Source organism: Euprymna scolopes, chromosome 46, assembly GCF_053919585.1.
Source record: "Euprymna scolopes isolate OS-2025 chromosome 46, ASM5391958v1, whole genome shotgun sequence".
NCBI lineage: Eukaryota > Metazoa > Mollusca > Cephalopoda > Sepiida > Sepiolidae > Euprymna > Euprymna scolopes.
In genome coordinates, this window is record NC_136527.1 from 61654814 (window position 1) to 61664813 (window position 10000).

Below are 10000 nucleotides of genomic sequence, written 5' to 3' on the forward strand. Positions count from 1 at the left end.
TTAAGTAGCGAGTAAGATAATTTACGAGAGTGCTCTACCGAAGAGGGGAGCTTTATAAAATATATTTTAGTCATCGACATACAGACCTGTTTCGTTGTTTCACAACTCATCAGTGCCGCTAGACTAACACCTCTCCCAAGCCGAGGATCGAACCTAGAACAGTCGTGATGACAGTCGGCAGTCCTACCCCCTGACTACGGAATCGGTGGCCGAAATTAAACTGTCCGAACGTCTATTTAAATAAACATCCGTCCGCTACTCGTAGAGGGCTCAAACGTTTGTTTGTAAACAAATCGCGAGCTTCGCATTATTTCAGCTAAATTAAGTAGCGAGTAAGATAATTTACGAGAGTGCTCTACCGAAGAGGGGAGCTTTATAAAATATATTTTAGTCATCGACATACAGACCTGTTTCGTTGTTTCACAACTCATCAGTGCCGCTAGACTAACACCTCTCCCAAGCCGAGGATCGAACCTAGAACAGTCGTGATGACAGTCGGCAGTCCTACCCCCTGACTACGGAATCGGTGGCCGAAATTAAACTGTCCGAACGTCTATTTAAATAAACATCCGTCCGCTACTCGTAGAGGGCTCAAACGTTTGTTTGTAAACAAATCGCGAGCTTCGCATTATTTCAGCTAAATTAAGTAGCGAGTAAGATAATTTACGAGAGTGCTCTACCGAAGAGGGGAGCTTTATAAAATATATTTTAGTCATCGACATACAGACCTGTTTCGTTGTTTCACAACTCATCAGTGCCGCTAGACTAACACCTCTCCCAAGCCGAGGATCGAACCTAGAACAGTCGTGATGACAGTCGGCAGTCCTACCCCCTGACTACGGAATCGGTGGCCGAAATTAAACTGTCCGAACGTCTATTTAAATAAACATCCGTCCGCTACTCGTAGAGGGCTCAAACGTTTGTTTGTAAACAAATCGCGAGCTTCGCATTATTTCAGCTAAATTAAGTAGCGAGTAAGATAATTTACGAGAGTGCTCTACCGAAGAGGGGAGCTTTATAAAATATATTTTAGTCATCGACATACAGACCTGTTTCGTTGTTTCACAACTCATCAGTGCCGCTAGACTAACACCTCTCCCAAGCCGAGGATCGAACCTAGAACAGTCGTGATGACAGTCGGCAGTCCTACCCCCTGACTACGGAATCGGTGGCCGAAATTAAACTGTCCGAACGTCTATTTAAATAAACATCCGTCCGCTACTCGTAGAGGGCTCAAACGTTTGTTTGTAAACAAATCGCGAGCTTCGCATTATTTCAGCTAAATTAAGTAGCGAGTAAGATAATTTACGAGAGTGCTCTACCGAAGAGGGGAGCTTTATAAAATATATTTTAGTCATCGACATACAGACCTGTTTCGTTGTTTCACAACTCATCAGTGCCGCTAGACTAACACCTCTCCCAAGCCGAGGATCGAACCTAGAACAGTCGTGATGACAGTCGGCAGTCCTACCCCCTGACTACGGAATCGGTGGCCGAAATTAAACTGTCCGAACGTCTATTTAAATAAACATCCGTCCGCTACTCGTAGAGGGCTCAAACGTTTGTTTGTAAACAAATCGCGAGCTTCGCATTATTTCAGCTAAATTAAGTAGCGAGTAAGATAATTTACGAGAGTGCTCTACCGAAGAGGGGAGCTTTATAAAATATATTTTAGTCATCGACATACAGACCTGTTTCGTTGTTTCACAACTCATCAGTGCCGCTAGACTAACACCTCTCCCAAGCCGAGGATCGAACCTAGAACAGTCGTGATGACAGTCGGCAGTCCTACCCCCTGACTACGGAATCGGTGGCCGAAATTAAACTGTCCGAACGTCTATTTAAATAAACATCCGTCCGCTACTCGTAGAGGGCTCAAACGTTTGTTTGTAAACAAATCGCGAGCTTCGCATTATTTCAGCTAAATTAAGTAGCGAGTAAGATAATTTACGAGAGTGCTCTACCGAAGAGGGGAGCTTTATAAAATATATTTTAGTCATCGACATACAGACCTGTTTCGTTGTTTCACAACTCATCAGTGCCGCTAGACTAACACCTCTCCCAAGCCGAGGATCGAACCTAGAACAGTCGTGATGACAGTCGGCAGTCCTACCCCCTGACTACGGAATCGGTGGCCGAAATTAAACTGTCCGAACGTCTATTTAAATAAACATCCGTCCGCTACTCGTAGAGGGCTCAAACGTTTGTTTGTAAACAAATCGCGAGCTTCGCATTATTTCAGCTAAATTAAGTAGCGAGTAAGATAATTTACGAGAGTGCTCTACCGAAGAGGGGAGCTTTATAAAATATATTTTAGTCATCGACATACAGACCTGTTTCGTTGTTTCACAACTCATCAGTGCCGCTAGACTAACACCTCTCCCAAGCCGAGGATCGAACCTAGAACAGTCGTGATGACAGTCGGCAGTCCTACCCCCTGACTACGGAATCGGTGGCCGAAATTAAACTGTCCGAACGTCTATTTAAATAAACATCCGTCCGCTACTCGTAGAGGGCTCAAACGTTTGTTTGTAAACAAATCGCGAGCTTCGCATTATTTCAGCTAAATTAAGTAGCGAGTAAGATAATTTACGAGAGTGCTCTACCGAAGAGGGGAGCTTTATAAAATATATTTTAGTCATCGACATACAGACCTGTTTCGTTGTTTCACAACTCATCAGTGCCGCTAGACTAACACCTCTCCCAAGCCGAGGATCGAACCTAGAACAGTCGTGATGACAGTCGGCAGTCCTACCCCCTGACTACGGAATCGGTGGCCGAAATTAAACTGTCCGAACGTCTATTTAAATAAACATCCGTCCGCTACTCGTAGAGGGCTCAAACGTTTGTTTGTAAACAAATCGCGAGCTTCGCATTATTTCAGCTAAATTAAGTAGCGAGTAAGATAATTTACGAGAGTGCTCTACCGAAGAGGGGAGCTTTATAAAATATATTTTAGTCATCGACATACAGACCTGTTTCGTTGTTTCACAACTCATCAGTGCCGCTAGACTAACACCTCTCCCAAGCCGAGGATCGAACCTAGAACAGTCGTGATGACAGTCGGCAGTCCTACCCCCTGACTACGGAATCGGTGGCCGAAATTAAACTGTCCGAACGTCTATTTAAATAAACATCCGTCCGCTACTCGTAGAGGGCTCAAACGTTTGTTTGTAAACAAATCGCGAGCTTCGCATTATTTCAGCTAAATTAAGTAGCGAGTAAGATAATTTACGAGAGTGCTCTACCGAAGAGGGGAGCTTTATAAAATATATTTTAGTCATCGACATACAGACCTGTTTCGTTGTTTCACAACTCATCAGTGCCGCTAGACTAACACCTCTCCCAAGCCGAGGATCGAACCTAGAACAGTCGTGATGACAGTCGGCAGTCCTACCCCCTGACTACGGAATCGGTGGCCGAAATTAAACTGTCCGAACGTCTATTTAAATAAACATCCGTCCGCTACTCGTAGAGGGCTCAAACGTTTGTTTGTAAACAAATCGCGAGCTTCGCATTATTTCAGCTAAATTAAGTAGCGAGTAAGATAATTTACGAGAGTGCTCTACCGAAGAGGGGAGCTTTATAAAATATATTTTAGTCATCGACATACAGACCTGTTTCGTTGTTTCACAACTCATCAGTGCCGCTAGACTAACACCTCTCCCAAGCCGAGGATCGAACCTAGAACAGTCGTGATGACAGTCGGCAGTCCTACCCCCTGACTACGGAATCGGTGGCCGAAATTAAACTGTCCGAACGTCTATTTAAATAAACATCCGTCCGCTACTCGTAGAGGGCTCAAACGTTTGTTTGTAAACAAATCGCGAGCTTCGCATTATTTCAGCTAAATTAAGTAGCGAGTAAGATAATTTACGAGAGTGCTCTACCGAAGAGGGGAGCTTTATAAAATATATTTTAGTCATCGACATACAGACCTGTTTCGTTGTTTCACAACTCATCAGTGCCGCTAGACTAACACCTCTCCCAAGCCGAGGATCGAACCTAGAACAGTCGTGATGACAGTCGGCAGTCCTACCCCCTGACTACGGAATCGGTGGCCGAAATTAAACTGTCCGAACGTCTATTTAAATAAACATCCGTCCGCTACTCGTAGAGGGCTCAAACGTTTGTTTGTAAACAAATCGCGAGCTTCGCATTATTTCAGCTAAATTAAGTAGCGAGTAAGATAATTTACGAGAGTGCTCTACCGAAGAGGGGAGCTTTATAAAATATATTTTAGTCATCGACATACAGACCTGTTTCGTTGTTTCACAACTCATCAGTGCCGCTAGACTAACACCTCTCCCAAGCCGAGGATCGAACCTAGAACAGTCGTGATGACAGTCGGCAGTCCTACCCCCTGACTACGGAATCGGTGGCCGAAATTAAACTGTCCGAACGTCTATTTAAATAAACATCCGTCCGCTACTCGTAGAGGGCTCAAACGTTTGTTTGTAAACAAATCGCGAGCTTCGCATTATTTCAGCTAAATTAAGTAGCGAGTAAGATAATTTACGAGAGTGCTCTACCGAAGAGGGGAGCTTTATAAAATATATTTTAGTCATCGACATACAGACCTGTTTCGTTGTTTCACAACTCATCAGTGCCGCTAGACTAACACCTCTCCCAAGCCGAGGATCGAACCTAGAACAGTCGTGATGACAGTCGGCAGTCCTACCCCCTGACTACGGAATCGGTGGCCGAAATTAAACTGTCCGAACGTCTATTTAAATAAACATCCGTCCGCTACTCGTAGAGGGCTCAAACGTTTGTTTGTAAACAAATCGCGAGCTTCGCATTATTTCAGCTAAATTAAGTAGCGAGTAAGATAATTTACGAGAGTGCTCTACCGAAGAGGGGAGCTTTATAAAATATATTTTAGTCATCGACATACAGACCTGTTTCGTTGTTTCACAACTCATCAGTGCCGCTAGACTAACACCTCTCCCAAGCCGAGGATCGAACCTAGAACAGTCGTGATGACAGTCGGCAGTCCTACCCCCTGACTACGGAATCGGTGGCCGAAATTAAACTGTCCGAACGTCTATTTAAATAAACATCCGTCCGCTACTCGTAGAGGGCTCAAACGTTTGTTTGTAAACAAATCGCGAGCTTCGCATTATTTCAGCTAAATTAAGTAGCGAGTAAGATAATTTACGAGAGTGCTCTACCGAAGAGGGGAGCTTTATAAAATATATTTTAGTCATCGACATACAGACCTGTTTCGTTGTTTCACAACTCATCAGTGCCGCTAGACTAACACCTCTCCCAAGCCGAGGATCGAACCTAGAACAGTCGTGATGACAGTCGGCAGTCCTACCCCCTGACTACGGAATCGGTGGCCGAAATTAAACTGTCCGAACGTCTATTTAAATAAACATCCGTCCGCTACTCGTAGAGGGCTCAAACGTTTGTTTGTAAACAAATCGCGAGCTTCGCATTATTTCAGCTAAATTAAGTAGCGAGTAAGATAATTTACGAGAGTGCTCTACCGAAGAGGGGAGCTTTATAAAATATATTTTAGTCATCGACATACAGACCTGTTTCGTTGTTTCACAACTCATCAGTGCCGCTAGACTAACACCTCTCCCAAGCCGAGGATCGAACCTAGAACAGTCGTGATGACAGTCGGCAGTCCTACCCCCTGACTACGGAATCGGTGGCCGAAATTAAACTGTCCGAACGTCTATTTAAATAAACATCCGTCCGCTACTCGTAGAGGGCTCAAACGTTTGTTTGTAAACAAATCGCGAGCTTCGCATTATTTCAGCTAAATTAAGTAGCGAGTAAGATAATTTACGAGAGTGCTCTACCGAAGAGGGGAGCTTTATAAAATATATTTTAGTCATCGACATACAGACCTGTTTCGTTGTTTCACAACTCATCAGTGCCGCTAGACTAACACCTCTCCCAAGCCGAGGATCGAACCTAGAACAGTCGTGATGACAGTCGGCAGTCCTACCCCCTGACTACGGAATCGGTGGCCGAAATTAAACTGTCCGAACGTCTATTTAAATAAACATCCGTCCGCTACTCGTAGAGGGCTCAAACGTTTGTTTGTAAACAAATCGCGAGCTTCGCATTATTTCAGCTAAATTAAGTAGCGAGTAAGATAATTTACGAGAGTGCTCTACCGAAGAGGGGAGCTTTATAAAATATATTTTAGTCATCGACATACAGACCTGTTTCGTTGTTTCACAACTCATCAGTGCCGCTAGACTAACACCTCTCCCAAGCCGAGGATCGAACCTAGAACAGTCGTGATGACAGTCGGCAGTCCTACCCCCTGACTACGGAATCGGTGGCCGAAATTAAACTGTCCGAACGTCTATTTAAATAAACATCCGTCCGCTACTCGTAGAGGGCTCAAACGTTTGTTTGTAAACAAATCGCGAGCTTCGCATTATTTCAGCTAAATTAAGTAGCGAGTAAGATAATTTACGAGAGTGCTCTACCGAAGAGGGGAGCTTTATAAAATATATTTTAGTCATCGACATACAGACCTGTTTCGTTGTTTCACAACTCATCAGTGCCGCTAGACTAACACCTCTCCCAAGCCGAGGATCGAACCTAGAACAGTCGTGATGACAGTCGGCAGTCCTACCCCCTGACTACGGAATCGGTGGCCGAAATTAAACTGTCCGAACGTCTATTTAAATAAACATCCGTCCGCTACTCGTAGAGGGCTCAAACGTTTGTTTGTAAACAAATCGCGAGCTTCGCATTATTTCAGCTAAATTAAGTAGCGAGTAAGATAATTTACGAGAGTGCTCTACCGAAGAGGGGAGCTTTATAAAATATATTTTAGTCATCGACATACAGACCTGTTTCGTTGTTTCACAACTCATCAGTGCCGCTAGACTAACACCTCTCCCAAGCCGAGGATCGAACCTAGAACAGTCGTGATGACAGTCGGCAGTCCTACCCCCTGACTACGGAATCGGTGGCCGAAATTAAACTGTCCGAACGTCTATTTAAATAAACATCCGTCCGCTACTCGTAGAGGGCTCAAACGTTTGTTTGTAAACAAATCGCGAGCTTCGCATTATTTCAGCTAAATTAAGTAGCGAGTAAGATAATTTACGAGAGTGCTCTACCGAAGAGGGGAGCTTTATAAAATATATTTTAGTCATCGACATACAGACCTGTTTCGTTGTTTCACAACTCATCAGTGCCGCTAGACTAACACCTCTCCCAAGCCGAGGATCGAACCTAGAACAGTCGTGATGACAGTCGGCAGTCCTACCCCCTGACTACGGAATCGGTGGCCGAAATTAAACTGTCCGAACGTCTATTTAAATAAACATCCGTCCGCTACTCGTAGAGGGCTCAAACGTTTGTTTGTAAACAAATCGCGAGCTTCGCATTATTTCAGCTAAATTAAGTAGCGAGTAAGATAATTTACGAGAGTGCTCTACCGAAGAGGGGAGCTTTATAAAATATATTTTAGTCATCGACATACAGACCTGTTTCGTTGTTTCACAACTCATCAGTGCCGCTAGACTAACACCTCTCCCAAGCCGAGGATCGAACCTAGAACAGTCGTGATGACAGTCGGCAGTCCTACCCCCTGACTACGGAATCGGTGGCCGAAATTAAACTGTCCGAACGTCTATTTAAATAAACATCCGTCCGCTACTCGTAGAGGGCTCAAACGTTTGTTTGTAAACAAATCGCGAGCTTCGCATTATTTCAGCTAAATTAAGTAGCGAGTAAGATAATTTACGAGAGTGCTCTACCGAAGAGGGGAGCTTTATAAAATATATTTTAGTCATCGACATACAGACCTGTTTCGTTGTTTCACAACTCATCAGTGCCGCTAGACTAACACCTCTCCCAAGCCGAGGATCGAACCTAGAACAGTCGTGATGACAGTCGGCAGTCCTACCCCCTGACTACGGAATCGGTGGCCGAAATTAAACTGTCCGAACGTCTATTTAAATAAACATCCGTCCGCTACTCGTAGAGGGCTCAAACGTTTGTTTGTAAACAAATCGCGAGCTTCGCATTATTTCAGCTAAATTAAGTAGCGAGTAAGATAATTTACGAGAGTGCTCTACCGAAGAGGGGAGCTTTATAAAATATATTTTAGTCATCGACATACAGACCTGTTTCGTTGTTTCACAACTCATCAGTGCCGCTAGACTAACACCTCTCCCAAGCCGAGGATCGAACCTAGAACAGTCGTGATGACAGTCGGCAGTCCTACCCCCTGACTACGGAATCGGTGGCCGAAATTAAACTGTCCGAACGTCTATTTAAATAAACATCCGTCCGCTACTCGTAGAGGGCTCAAACGTTTGTTTGTAAACAAATCGCGAGCTTCGCATTATTTCAGCTAAATTAAGTAGCGAGTAAGATAATTTACGAGAGTGCTCTACCGAAGAGGGGAGCTTTATAAAATATATTTTAGTCATCGACATACAGACCTGTTTCGTTGTTTCACAACTCATCAGTGCCGCTAGACTAACACCTCTCCCAAGCCGAGGATCGAACCTAGAACAGTCGTGATGACAGTCGGCAGTCCTACCCCCTGACTACGGAATCGGTGGCCGAAATTAAACTGTCCGAACGTCTATTTAAATAAACATCCGTCCGCTACTCGTAGAGGGCTCAAACGTTTGTTTGTAAACAAATCGCGAGCTTCGCATTATTTCAGCTAAATTAAGTAGCGAGTAAGATAATTTACGAGAGTGCTCTACCGAAGAGGGGAGCTTTATAAAATATATTTTAGTCATCGACATACAGACCTGTTTCGTTGTTTCACAACTCATCAGTGCCGCTAGACTAACACCTCTCCCAAGCCGAGGATCGAACCTAGAACAGTCGTGATGACAGTCGGCAGTCCTACCCCCTGACTACGGAATCGGTGGCCGAAATTAAACTGTCCGAACGTCTATTTAAATAAACATCCGTCCGCTACTCGTAGAGGGCTCAAACGTTTGTTTGTAAACAAATCGCGAGCTTCGCATTATTTCAGCTAAATTAAGTAGCGAGTAAGATAATTTACGAGAGTGCTCTACCGAAGAGGGGAGCTTTATAAAATATATTTTAGTCATCGACATACAGACCTGTTTCGTTGTTTCACAACTCATCAGTGCCGCTAGACTAACACCTCTCCCAAGCCGAGGATCGAACCTAGAACAGTCGTGATGACAGTCGGCAGTCCTACCCCCTGACTACGGAATCGGTGGCCGAAATTAAACTGTCCGAACGTCTATTTAAATAAACATCCGTCCGCTACTCGTAGAGGGCTCAAACGTTTGTTTGTAAACAAATCGCGAGGAGCAAAGAGTCAATAAAATATGTTAAAAAAACACTTTGAAATGAGTTAAAAACATAATCTGAAAAGGTAAAACAAGATAAACGGATAGTCCTTAATCCGCCGAGTTTCGAAGAAATACCCTCCATCTCATCAGTGGGTAGGAATTAGCAAAATGCGGGATCGGATTTTGCATGCAAAAGTATTTGATGAAACAACAAGTAAGTCAAAGATCTTACTTGAAAACAAAATAAGTTAAGCAGAGGGAATATGGTGAAGAGCAAGGTGATTACACATGAATGGATAGTCTGGTGGAAGATAAAAAATCCAGTGACGGTAAAATCCAAATGTAAAACTTCAAGAAAATTAAAAGAATTTCCATTTGTACAAGTAAAATCCAAGGAAATCCCATAATTGGAAGAAGATGATCCATAATAACCCAAAGGCAGAAATCCATGCAATAATTCAAAAACATGTGTACAAGGCAAAAAATTATATTAATAAAAGCAAAATAAGATGTGCTTTTCACTCTACTTCCGAGACATAACTATAAATATAAAAAGATCTAGGACGAAAAATGGGGACAGAGAAAAAATATTTATATATATATATATCTTTGTATATATAATATATATTTATATGTATTGACATATATATATATTTATATATATATTTATATATACATATAAATATATAAATATATCTATCTATATATATATATATATTTATATATAC